The 9092-nt window shown below is 52.7% G+C and overlaps 1 long non-coding RNA gene across 1 annotated transcript in view; it reads right to left on the bottom strand.

Moving 5' to 3' along the window:
* The window catches only part of LOC106816203, a 46303-nt gene that overhangs the window by 2247 nt on the left and 34964 nt on the right, over positions 1 to 9092 (bottom strand). The gene's annotated exons all lie outside the window — the stretch shown is intronic.

Raw genomic sequence — 9092 nt, 5'->3', positions numbered from 1 at the left:
CGAGGAGAGGAGGAGGTGTGGAGCGGGGAGGGGTGGTGAGCGAGCAGCGGAGCGAGAGATAGGAGGAGGAGCAGAAGGAGTAGAGGAGGAGCGAAGAGAGAGGAGGAGGAGAGGAGGGAGGATGGAGGGAGGAGGAGGAGAGGAGAGGAGGTGGAGGAGGAGGAGGAGGGGAGAGCAGAGGAAAGGGAGGAGGTGGAGGAGAGGGAGGAGGCTGTGAGGAGGAGGGGGAGGCAGGCGGGAGGAGGAGTGCAGAGTAAGGTCGAGAAGGAGCGGGAGCGAGGCTGGAGGAGGGAGGCAGCGCAAAAGGAGGAGGTGGAGGAGGAGGGGAGGAGAGAGAGTAGCGAGGAGGTACGGAGGAGGAGGAGGAGAAGAGTGCTGGAAAGGAGGGAGCGGAAGGTGTGGAGGAGGAAGAGTAGGGAGGAGAGAGTGGATGGAAAAGGGGAGGAGGTGTGACGAGGTGGAGGAGAAGGGGCGGAGGAGGTGGATGGAGCGTGGAGAGGAGCGGGCAGAGCTGGAAAGGATGGGGAGGATGGTGGAGCGAGGTCAGAGTAGGAGCGTGGCAGGAGGAGGTGGAGGAGGAAGAGGTGGAAAAGGAGGCGAGTGGAGGTGGTGGAGGAAGGAGAGGAGAAGAGGAGAAGGAGAAAGAGGAGAGGTGGTGGAGGAGTGGAGTGAGAAGAAGCAGGAGGTGGAGAGGAGAAGGAGCAGGAGGTTGTTGAGAGGCGGAGGAGGTGGTGAGCGAGGAGGAGCCGAGGAGGAGGAGGAGAAAGAAGGAAGAGGAGGAGGAGCGAGGAGATGAGGATGAGTGAGGAAGAAGAAGGAGCGAGGAAGAGGCAGGAGGAGGAAGATCCGCTACCGGAGAATATTCGACTTGTGGGAGAAGGAGGAAGTGGGGCAGGAGAGAGAGGAGGAGCGTGGATGGAAGAGTGGAGGGGAGGAGGAGGACGGTGGAGATGGAACGAGGAGGAGAGGTGGAGGTGAGAGGATAGCAGGCGGAGAGTAGGGTGGCTATCAGCACACACACACAACACACTAACACACACACACACACACACACCACACACACCACACACACGCACACACGCACACCCACACACACATACACACATACACACCACACACACCGCGGCCATCGGCGCTACGCGCGCCGCACACGCACACGCATGCACACACACACACACACACACACACACACACACACACACATACGCACGCACGACGCACGCACGCACGCACGCACGGCACGCACGCACGCACCACGCTACGCACGCACGCAACGCACGCACGCACGACCACGCACGCACGCACGCACGCACGCACGCCACGCACGCACGCACGCACGCACGACGCTACGCACGGGCACGCCTACGACACGACTACGAACGAACGACACGACCACGCACGCACGCACGACACGCACGCACGCGCCACACACACACACACACACTCACACACACACACACACACACACACACAACACCAAACAACACACACACACACACACACCCACAACACCCACACACACATACACACACACACACGCGTGCCTGCGGGGGCCGCATCGCGCCGGGCGCAACGCACACCGCATGCACTACACACACCACACACACACCACACCACACACACACACACACACACACACACACAGCATACACACACACGCACCGCACGCACGCACGCACGCACGCCACGCACGCACAACACACACACACCACGCACGCACGCACGCACGCACGCACGCACGCACGCACGCACGCACACCACACATCACACACGAACGCACGCACGCCACGCACACACACACACACCCACCACAACACACTGGCTCACCCACACACCAGCGACGACACGATGCTCTCCCGATCCCACACGTCCGTGGGGGGCAGGAACTGCACCGCACGTACACTCAGGTGAGTTGAGGGCCCTGGATGAATGTACTCAGCCAGCACACTCATCGACAGCATCTCAGCTCTACTCCTCTCACACATCGGGGCAAAGACCCATCAAGTGGGCTACTTCTGACTGAATAAATCGAGAGGCGTGGCGAAGAGAGAGAGGAGGGGGAAGAGAGAAGGGGGAGAGAGAAAGCGGCCAAGAAGAAGGGGAAAGGAGAGAGCGGGGAAGCAGAGATGGGCACGAGAGGGAGGAGATGGAGCAAGAGAGGGAGACAGGGAGAGTAGAGCGCTAGAGAGAGGAAGGAGCGAGAGAGAGAGACGGAAAAAGATGGAGGAAAGAGCAGGGACACGGAGGAGGCCGAGAAGATAGGGGGAGAGAGAAGACAGCGGAGTCGCAGAAACACACAGACCACACACGCACGCACGTACACACACCACAAACGCACGCACGCACACACGCGCCACACGCCGCACCCACGCACGCACGCACGAACGCACGCACCGCACGCAACGCACCGCACCGCACACACACACAGCACACACACACACACTACACACACACACACACAGTGCACCGTGTACTAGCTAAGCATTCCTAGAGCGGTAGGAGCACAAACATGTGTTCATCGTTACCCCGTCACCACTTTAGAAGCGGATAACATCGTCTGTCCCGTGCAGCAGCAGAGGCAGGCGGGGGGCCGCGCAGGACCGAATTTTAGGGAAAGCGAAAGCGTGCTCGAAAGGCGAGAGGTGCGTGTCGCGCGAATTACATACGTCTTCGTGTCATACGCGGTGCGAGAGAGAAAGATAGAAGAGAGGAGCGAGAGAGAGAGAGGGGGGGGATGAGAGGAGCAAGAGGAGGGGAGAGACGGAGAGAGTAGAGAGAGAGATAGAGATGAGCGGGCCAGATGAGACGGGGAAGAGAAGGAGAGAGAGAGAAGAAGAGCGAAGAGAGACGAGCGGGACGAAGAAGAGAGCGAGAGAGAAAGAGAGAGAGAGAGAGAGAGAGAGAGAGAGAGAGAGAGAGAGAGAGAGAGAGGAAGACAGGAGTAGAGGGGAGGAGCTAAGTGGCCTGATAGCTCGGGTCACTGTGTACGTGCCCACCGTTTACGGGGGGAGGCCTGGGGAAGAGGAGGGAGGGGGAGGGCGCCTGCGCATTCTACCGTTGTCTCCCCCATCAGAGAACAACTCCTACCATTGTTTGTCGCCACGTGAACGGCCGTGTGTGTATTTGTATTGGCTCGGAGAGTTGCTGATCCTCCGTTTACAAACTCGCTTCCACCCTGATGGTTAGTAAATGTTTAGAATGCAAGCTGAGAGCTCTTAGCGGAGCGGCCATTACTCTTGCTGACCGGGGGTAAGGATGATGGCACAGACTATCTGCGGGTTCTCCCGTCAGACTGTCGCTGCCTTTACTATAAACATTTACATGATTTTCGTAATTGTCACTCGATTGTGAAAAAACATGTTAATTGTGATTCTTCTATCAACACGAACGAACAACGAGTCTGTTGTTATCGGAGGGAGTCAGTGATCCCTGGCGGTAATTTTATATCAAGAGATGAGAACGAGTTAATTCTAACACGTCTGCCAAATCCATGCCAACAAGCTTGCGTTTGAACCACGCTTTAAAACGGTATGTTCTCGCAGCAAAATGCAAAATTCACTACAACTTATTTGTATTGCTACTTTCATAACATTTCGTTACCAAATCTAAACGAAATTACTTCTCTTACGAGAGTAGTACCACAGTGATGTCTACACATCCGGGACACAGTCGAGTGAACGCTGTAATTCATTAACAGTTCTTTTCTATGATAATACAAGTAACAATTCATTATTCGATGTTTGTTCAGTACAAAATTGTGAAATTTGTTTAAATCATATCAAGAGCTAATAATACCTCTTATTACATACTTACATGCCATACTTACATACTTATCTACATCACTTATGCAACCAGGAATATATTGTTTTCGTTCCAGGAACTATTTGCGCTAGCGTAGGGCTGCTGTTAGCGTCCCCTCGGCCACTTCGCTCAACAGCATTTATGTGTATCTATACGCCGAAACATCGTCGGACGCGGTTTTTAAACTAGTCAACTTCGGAGCACATTTCTGGCTCAATGAGAACATTTCGTAATGTTTCCATACTTCAAGTATGCTCACAGTAGGTGTATGTAGGCTGTTTGTTGCGTGGTATATTCACAGAGTGTGAACGAAATGTTAACTAAAACTCGAAGTTCGAAGAACGTTGCAATCAAATCTTGGTCGAGTATTTGGAGGTGGTTAAAATGAAATCTGCTTGGATTCCGACGCTCGAAGCGTGTTACAAATTGAATATACGTGTTGTTCTCACGTTTAGAGCGTGTAACAATTAAATCTACCGCTATTAAAACGCTTAAAGCGTGCCACGATGATTAAATCTACCGGTATTCAAACGCTAGATGTGTGTTACAATTAAATCTACCGGTATTCAAACGATAGAAGTATGTTACAATTAAATTTACCGATATTCAAACGCGTGAAGCGTGTCATAAACAAATCAACCGATATACAAAAGCTTGAAGCGTGTCACAATCAAATCAACCGGTATTCAAACGCTTCAAGCGTGTTACTTCAGTGCGTGCCACACTCAAACTATCGTCTCTTTCCCGGCGACATGAAATCTTAGCGGTTCGGGTGACACAGCGGTCACTTTCAGTGATACTTCGGCCTGGACTTTGCCCCCATCACTCCCGCACTGTCACACACACACACACACACACACACACACACACATACAGCTTGAGTTCGAGTTCGAGTTCGAATTTGAGCTCGAGTTCAGCGCTGATAACGTTGAATTACTTCTCGTAAATTATCGCTGCTTCAACCCGGAGCCCACAGCGACGGAAAAGCCGCGCTACTGTGGTAATTGTGTTAGAACTAGAATCGAGCTGCAACCCACCACGCTAACAACCAACACAACCAACAAAACAACCAACACGCTAACAGCTACTAGGAGGTGCAACAACTCACAAATCAACCCCCACTAATAACCTAGGAGGTGTAACAACTCACAAATCAACCCCTCATTAACAACCTAGGAGGTGTAAGTATAACTCGCAATCCACCATACATACACCAATCGTCTTCACCTGCCTGCATGCCTGTGCAGATTTCACAGAGTCACTCAAATAACGCGAACATAGAGTAGAATGCGTGCTGCGGCGGCCTGCCTATGGCGTACAACCTATAGAAGGTGTAAGTAACTCGCAATTCCCCATACATACACCAATCGTCGGCAGACACCGTCAATCGTCCTCACCTCCGGCGTGCCTGCGCACACAGGCACTAGAAACGTTTCAATAGCATTTCAATAGTACAACGCACGCACGCCGCTGTGCACTGACAACAAGAATAACGAATGTTTTTATTGTTAGTGCCAAGCAGAGTGCGTGCGGTATACTTGTGTGTTGCAGGGAAGCATTTGAACGACATACGGGACATTATCGGTAATAATAGGCGCAAGAGCGTAGAGAAACATTAAGACTTTGGTAGTAAATACATTTCGTGATTATTTGCCATAATCTTACTATTGAAACGTTCCAAGTGCCCGCGCGTGCGCAGATTTCACGAAGCCACTCAAAACAACGCGAACATAGAGCAGAATATGAGCGAAGAGCACGGCGGCTTGCCTGTACGGCAGCGGGTTGCAGTAATTAGGGACGCTGAGGCGTCTCTTTCTGCGGGAGAGGCGGGAGTGAAGGGAAAGATGAATCCCTTGGCATTTCGTAAACGAATTATGGCGGGGAGCAGGCAATAAACAGACGCACGGAGAGAGAGCGCGGGGTGGAAGCCAGCCAGCATCTGCTAGCCACGTGTGGGATGCTAGCGGGAAACAAGCCAATGCTGGAGAGGTTAACAGAGTTGGATGGCAGCGGCTACGGCGGGGAAACGGAGACGTTACGTGCATACAAAGCGAGAGTACAAGGTTTCACGCACGCACGCACGCACGCACGCACACACACACACACACACACCACCACCACCACCATCTTTCCACTAGCGAATGAAGCTAGCAAGTCTAGTTTTCGAAAATAACTTCGCAAATCCACTCATCCGAGAAAACGTTCCGAACGAATTACGTGAAAGTGTGCGTGTTCATGCGTGGGGAAATGGACTAGCTTTGTGTGAAAATGGGCCGAGCACCAACACGCACGCGCACGCACGCACGAACGCGCGATGACACTCGGACTGCTGCTGTCACCGGCCTACAGACGCGCGCAACGCGCAGACGCCTGGGGTGGTGGAAGAATCGGTAGTTCTAGGTCTCGGGCGTGTTGTTTGTCTGCTGCATCGTTCTAGCGGCAGATGTTAGCGTCACACAATCGCCGCGTGGACATCGCCACACATCCTGTCTCTAATGAACAGCTAGTGAGGGATCAAACCAACATGCTGCCCGAACCGTGCGTGTGCGCGCGTGCGTGTCTGCGTGCGTCCGTGCGTGCATGCGTGCGTGCGTGCGTGTATGCGTGCGTGCGTGCGTGCGTGTCTGCGTGCGTGCGTGCGTGCGTGCGTGCGTGCATACGTGTGTGTGCGTGCCTGCCTGTGTGCGTGCGTGCGTCCATACGTGTGTGTGCGTGTGTGTGTGTCTCTCTCTCTCTCTGTCTCTCTCTCTCTCTCTCTCGCTCGCTCTCTCTCTCTCTCTCTCTCTCTCGCGCTCTCTCTCTCCGTCAGTCCGCGCCGCAGCCTCCTGTACCAGGCTTCCGCCGAGCATCGTAATTTGCATACGTAACGAGGATGTGTGCGACCATGCGAACTAGCGATCGCGCGTCCGCATATACTTCAACATTGATAAGCTGATCAAAAAATATATATGCAAAGGAAAATTTGTACTACAGGCAGCAAGATTGTACAGCTCTCTCTTCCCTCCCCTCTCTCTCTCTCTCTCTCTCTCTCTCTCTCTTGCTCTCTTTCTCTCTCTCTCTCTCTCTCTCTCTCTTGCTTTCTCTCTCGCTCTCGCCTCTCTCTCTCGCTCACTCTCTCTCTCTTTCTCTCCGTTTCGCTATCTCTCTCTTATCTGTCTCCCTCCCCCCTTCTCTCCCTCTCTCCCTCTCCCTCGCTTTCTCTCTCGCGCAATCATCTTCTCTCTCCCGCTCTGCTCTGCAATCTTATATCGATACCAGCACAGATACCACGTGTTCATATAGAACAGAGATAAACAATCATAGCCGTTGGAAGACAGTCTCCCTAGCAGTTATCTATTGGCGGCTGTAGGAAGCAATTTCAATGATTTCCTACACAGTAGACCGACCGGGGGTCAAGTGCCGACTAGGCTGCGTCAGCACTCCACTGAATCTAATCCCATTTTCCGACAACATTCTTACGTTGCTGTTCTATGTAGGTCAGATAGGAAGACGGGTAGGCTCAGAAGTGAAACATAATCAAGTACGAAAGCCTAATAACGAGTAACAAAACTCCCCCAGTCTCAGCACTAGTAATTCCTATTTACACGAGCCTGCTTTACCTCTTCGTCTTAGACACTAGCGCTTTGCTTTTTCTTACAGTGAGGGTCTTCTTTCGTTCAGTAGTGACTTTGGTTGTCACGTCTGTTTGTTTTGTTTTGCTTTGGTTTCTTTGTTTTGTTGTCACTAGGTACAACACCCATCACATGCTGAAAACGTGAAGGACTGGAGGAAGATTAACACAGGACCGTAGCCTGCGTCACTGCCCCCCCCCTAGGCATTTGCTCAGCCTACATCAGTGTGGCGAGGACGTTCGCACTCTTGGAGCCCGTTGTCAGAAACAAAATTAGTCTTAACATTAGTCTTAACGCTAACATTTTGTCGTAGACCATCGACAGCACCTTGTTTCGTATTGTTATGAGGAAATTTGCTACGATTTTTCATTCAGGTAACTTCGCAGCGTTTCTGTCGACGGTCTAAGAGAAAAAGTTCATGTTAAGACTAATGTTAAGACTAATTTTGTTTCTGACAACGGGCTCCCCGGTTACGATTATCTTTGGAAAGAGAGCTGCGAGCGACCGAGAGAGAGAGGAGAGAGAGAGGACGAGAGACAGAGGAGGAGGAAGAGAGAGAGAGACGGAGAGGAAGAAGAGGAGAGCGAGGGAGGAAGGGACCGAGGAGAGAGAGAGAGACAGAGAGAGAAGAGAGAGAGAGAAGGAGAGAGAGAGAGAGCGACGGTCCACCCATCGTGAGCGAGCACGAGGAGAGAGAGGACGAGGAGTAGGAGAGAGAGAGAGAGGAGCCGGTGAGAGTGATGGGCGGGAGAGAGATCGATTGGCAGAGAGACGCAACGAAGCACGCACGAAAGAAGAAAGGGCAGAGAGAGAGGAGACGAGGACGCGAAAATGATGAGCAGAGATCGTAGACGGAGAGAGAGCGGAGAGAGAGAGAGAGAGAGTAGAGAGATGAGAGAGCGTCGGTGAGCGGAGAGAGTGACAGAGAGCATGAGACTAGAGAGAAGAGAGGAGATGAGAGCGAGAGAGGAGAGATTCGAGACGCGATGGAAGTGAGAGATGTGAGAGGAGCGATGAGAGGGAGAAGAGATTGGCTCCTGAGTATGACCGTTCGAGCGACAGTCCTGGGGAGATGAGAGAGCGCGAGAGAGAGACGAGACGTGGCGAGAGAGAGGATCGAGAGAGATGAAAGAGAGATGAGATTCGCGAGCCCGATCGAGAGGAGCGAGAGAAAGAGAGCGATCGAGAGGAATTGGAGAGCGCGCCGACCAAGAGAGGCGAGAGAGAGCAGGATAGAGAGAGAAAGCGCGGCCAAGCGGAAGAGGATAACGAGGAGGCAGTGTGGTGTGTGTGTGTGTGTGTGATGGTGTGTTGTGTGTGTGTTGTTGTGTGGTCTGTATGTGGGCTTGTGTGTGTGTGTGTTGTGTGTGTGTTGTGTGATTTCCTTTGTGTGCTTGTGTAACTGTGTGTGTGTTGTGGTGTGTGTGTGTGACTGTGGTGTGTGTGTGTGGTGTGTGAACTTGGTGTGTGTGGACTTCAGCTGTGTGTGCTTGCGTGCGCGTGAGCGTGGTCGCGTCGAGTTTCAGTGTTTGCGTCGCATGCGCTAACCATCCGCATTGAAGTTCGCAGTGCGTGCGTGCGTCGCGTCCGTGTAACCAGATTGCGTGCGTGCGTGCGTCGTTTGCGGCGTCGTGGTGGCGTGCCGTGCGTGCGCTTGCGTGGTACCTAAGTGCTGTTATA

This window comes from Priapulus caudatus, unplaced genomic scaffold (genome assembly GCF_000485595.1).
Source record: "Priapulus caudatus unplaced genomic scaffold, Priapulus_caudatus-5.0.1 Scaffold1313, whole genome shotgun sequence".
Lineage (NCBI taxonomy): Eukaryota > Metazoa > Priapulida > Priapulimorpha > Priapulimorphida > Priapulidae > Priapulus > Priapulus caudatus.
This window is presented reverse-complemented; position numbering and strand designations above follow the sequence as displayed.